General features: G+C 37.5%; 1 pseudogene; it reads right to left on the bottom strand.

Moving 5' to 3' along the window:
* Positions 1-1,877: 1,877 nt before the first annotated feature.
* LOC116460052 (succinate--CoA ligase [ADP-forming] subunit beta, mitochondrial-like) lies at positions 1,878-3,240 on the bottom strand (annotated as a pseudogene).
* Positions 3,241-4,038: the final 798 nt, after the last annotated feature.

Raw genomic sequence — 4,038 nt, 5'->3', positions numbered from 1 at the left:
GTCACTAGTTTATGTAACCAAATTATTCATGAGGTAAATTGCAGCTTAAAAAATCAATCACAAAGATAACCATTTCAAGAGTACACAAAATCACCATGTCCACTTCATATTCAGAGTTTACAACTCTAAGTATACAACTTTAATTATTATTATTGTTATTATTATCATTATCATTATTTGAGACAGGGTCTCACTCTATCACCCAGGCTGGAGTACAGTGGCTGTGGCATGGTCATGGCTCACTGCAGCCTTGACCTCTTGGGCTTAGGTGATCCTCTCACCTCAGCCTCCTGAGTAGCTTGGACTACAGGCATGTGCCACCAAGCCTGGCTAATTTTCTTGTATTTTGGTAGACAAGGGGTTCTGTCAGGTATTCAGGCTGGTCTGGAACTGCTGGGCTCAAGAGATCTGCCCACCTCAGCCTCTCAAAGTGCTGGGATCATAAGCGTGAACCACCGCTACCAGCCACCTGTAAGTATTAACTGCCACTAGGCTGGGCGCAGTGGCTCTCGCCTGTAATCCCAGCACTTTGGGAGGCTGAGGCTGGCGGATCATGAGGTCAGGGGATCGAGACCATCCTGGCTAACATGGTGAAACCCCATCTCTACTAAAAATACAAAAAATTAGCCAGGTGTGGTGGCGGGCACACGTAGTCCCAGCTACTCAGGAGGCTGAGGCAGGAGAATGGCGTGAACCTGGGAGGTCGAGCTTGCAGTGAGCCGAGATAGCACCACTGCACTCCAGCCTGGGCGATAGAGCGAGACTCTGTCTCAAAAAACAAACAAACAAACAAACAAACATAAAAAAGCCCAGAGTATTAACACTTGCTTATGATGCAATTTAAAAGCAAATACTTTTTGTACTTTTAAATCAAATTGTGCTGGGAAATATAAGGCAAAAAAACTGGGAAAATTCGTTTTTGTTAACAGAAGATGATACAATAAGGAATCCAGATGAAATATAAGACCAGTGTTTACAATTTCTCATAAAAAGTGTAATTTTCAACTGTAGCCTCATAGCTAGCTAACAGCTTTTAAAAACATGTATAGCCAGCCAACAGTTCTCTAAAGCATGTATATGCTGCACTAAAAGATCCCTGCTAAACATCAACTGTACTTAAATGGGTTTTACTGAAGTACGACTTTCATGATACTTTTAAAAGCCAGTCGTTTAAAAAGTGAGTATGATAGGGCTACAATAATAACATTACTATCTTTTTCCCTTGGTAAATATGCCTTTATTTGAAACAAACCTACGAGGGCTTCTTAATACCACAGAATCATGAATACTTGCAGTTATTAGCGTTTCCTAATGATTAAAACAATGTTCAAATAATTACAAAGTTACTTCATCAAAATACTTAGAAGTATTTTGATTTTCTGAGGAGTGTTTGAAAGCTCTGTTTATAAATAGTGATTGTTACATTTATTATGTATTTGGTGCTGAAGATAAACACTTTTTACATAAAGCATTGTTTTAATATACTGGTCTACTAATGAGGCTAGTTATTAGATATACTGTATTTTAACACTGAAGAATAAAGCTTTATCTTCATGTTTATTTTATTTATAGGACTCTTATCAATGAAGAACTTTGTATCCAACAATAATAAACTGTCATATTGCAAGTTGCATTTTGTAGGAGAAGCAAAAAAGACTGGCTGTGACAAAATAAAGAAGATATTTGCATTATACTTGCTTCCTACAAACAGTCCATTCTGAATGGTAGAATTAAATGCAAGCCAAATGCTTTTAAATGTTTGTGTGCCTAGATGGCAACTACAATCTCCACACACTTAAAAGAACAATAACACAGAACACAGTATCCTTAATGATTGTAGCACATTTAACACCTTCAGCCATCACTGGGTTTTCAGATCATATTGGCAATGGAAATTTCACATCCGCATGTGCTTGCTTCGCTTCACTATTTCAGAGAGCCTTACAACCACTCTAGCAGCTTCCACCAAATCATCACAAGCAAATATTTTAAGTCCACTGTCTGCTTTTAGTGCCTTAACATCATCAACTCATGTACCTTGTAACTGTACCACAACAGGTATTTTAATTTCCAAACCTTTTACTGCCATGACTATACCCTTTGCTATAATATCACAGTGCATGATTCCTCCACAAATGTTGACCAGAATAGCCAGTACCTTTTTATCTGAAGTGATAGGCTTAAATGCTTCTGTTACTTGATGGACTGTAGCACCACCACCAACATCAAGGAAGTTGGCTGGAGTCTCTCCATGAAGTTTTATTATATCCATTGTGGCCATAGCCAAACCAGCACCATTTACTAGGCAGCCTATACTTCCATCAAGGCCAGTGTAGTTGAGATCTGCCTTAGCAGTATCTTTGTTCCTTTCATCTTCCTGGATCCAGTCCTATAGATCAAAGATTTTCTTTTGGCGATAGCCTGAATTAGAGTCAAAACTGATCTTTGCATCAATACACAATACAGCTCCATCTGAATCTTCCATCGTTGGATTTATTTCTACCACGGTTGCACCGTATTTCAGAAAAAGGCTGTAAAGCTTGATCATGTTTTCTGCTGCTGAAGCCACAATATTAGATGGAAATCCCATCTTCTGTGCAAGCTTATTCCTTTTTGATGCTTTCTACAATATCAATAGGTACTTTAATTATTGCTTCAGGAGTCTCAGCAGCAACATCTTCAATGTTGACCCCACTATGTGAACTTCCTATTAATACAAGACCTTGAAATGACCTTTCCATTGTTATTGCAAAGTAGCACTCTCTCGGGATATTTTCACTCACAGACCAATACCTGATTGCATATTCTGCCCTATTCTCCCATTTGCTTGGTAAACAACTATTTCTTAATCATTTGTGAAGAAACAGCTTTTGCTTCTTCTGGAGAGAAAACCATCTTCACTCCTCCTTTGAGGCCACTTTCAAATGTTCCTTTTCCTTCACCACCAGCTAAAACCTGTGCCTTCATCACAACATCTTTTGAACCTAATTTTTTGGCAATTGCATAAGCTTCATCTGGTCACTTTGCCACATATCCTTTGGGAACAGAGACACCACTTTCTTGCAATAATTCCATACTCATGTATTCATGTAGTGAGAGATTCCTTTGCTGTTGCTGCTGTACTTGGAGTCCATGGTTAATAAACAATCCAGAACTTCCCAGAACCTGAGCAGCAGCCTGCAGTGTGGTCCGAAGGGTGGCAGCCACCAACAGCTGGCCGAAGAACAAGGAGGCCACCATTTCTGAGTCTAACATTACTATTAATAAAAGTTACAGAAGAGATTATTGCTGTACTTTTCCTCATAAACACCATCAAATTTTGTTGCAGTTACAAAAAGTACAACCATGTTACTTTTTCTCTTACCAAATTTAATTGTCTCCCATGTCTTTAAAGTTTTTATTCAGCAGAAGATAATTCTTACGCTCTTTTCTGTAAGAATTCAAAGTATTTAAATGTGTAACTTCATACTATATTACCATGTTTTTCCCTTCTTGTTTCCACAAAATATATATGTGTATATATATATGTCTTTTTTCAAAAATGAAACCAGATGTCCACATTTTAAAGAAACCCTGCATGGGTTTGGATAATGAGAAGAAAAAATTTTAAAAAGACTACAAAATTTTCAGAGCTAAAAAAGATTTTCGTATGGCATGAAGTGATCTCCTGCTAGTCCAGAGTTCAAAAACACTCCAATGAAGTTCATTTATATATATTTTGTTTGCTTTTCATGGAATACTACATTTATTCAGGTGAAATCACCTTTTTTTAAGTTCTTTAAGTCAACAAGTGTAAACAAGTGTTTTTCAATACAGTTATTAAAAACAGGAGACCAACTTGAATGTGCCAGATGGATTCCATTCAGTTGGGTTTCTAGAGTCATCAGGAAGAACATTAGAGAAAAGATATCCTTGGTTGGTTTCTATAGCTTGATAGACCAAAAAACAAACAAACAAAATCTACTACAACAAACAGCAAAATTTTTGTCCATAAGGAAATGGCTCACTCCTTTTTTGTCTTTTCTGACTTGACATCTG

Source organism: Hylobates moloch, unplaced genomic scaffold, assembly GCF_009828535.3.
Source record: "Hylobates moloch isolate HMO894 unplaced genomic scaffold, HMol_V3 SCAFFOLD_20, whole genome shotgun sequence".
In the NCBI taxonomy this organism is placed as follows: Eukaryota; Metazoa; Chordata; class Mammalia; order Primates; family Hylobatidae; genus Hylobates; species Hylobates moloch.
Note: the sequence above shows the minus strand (reverse complement) of the source record. Positions and strands in the feature narration are given on the sequence as shown.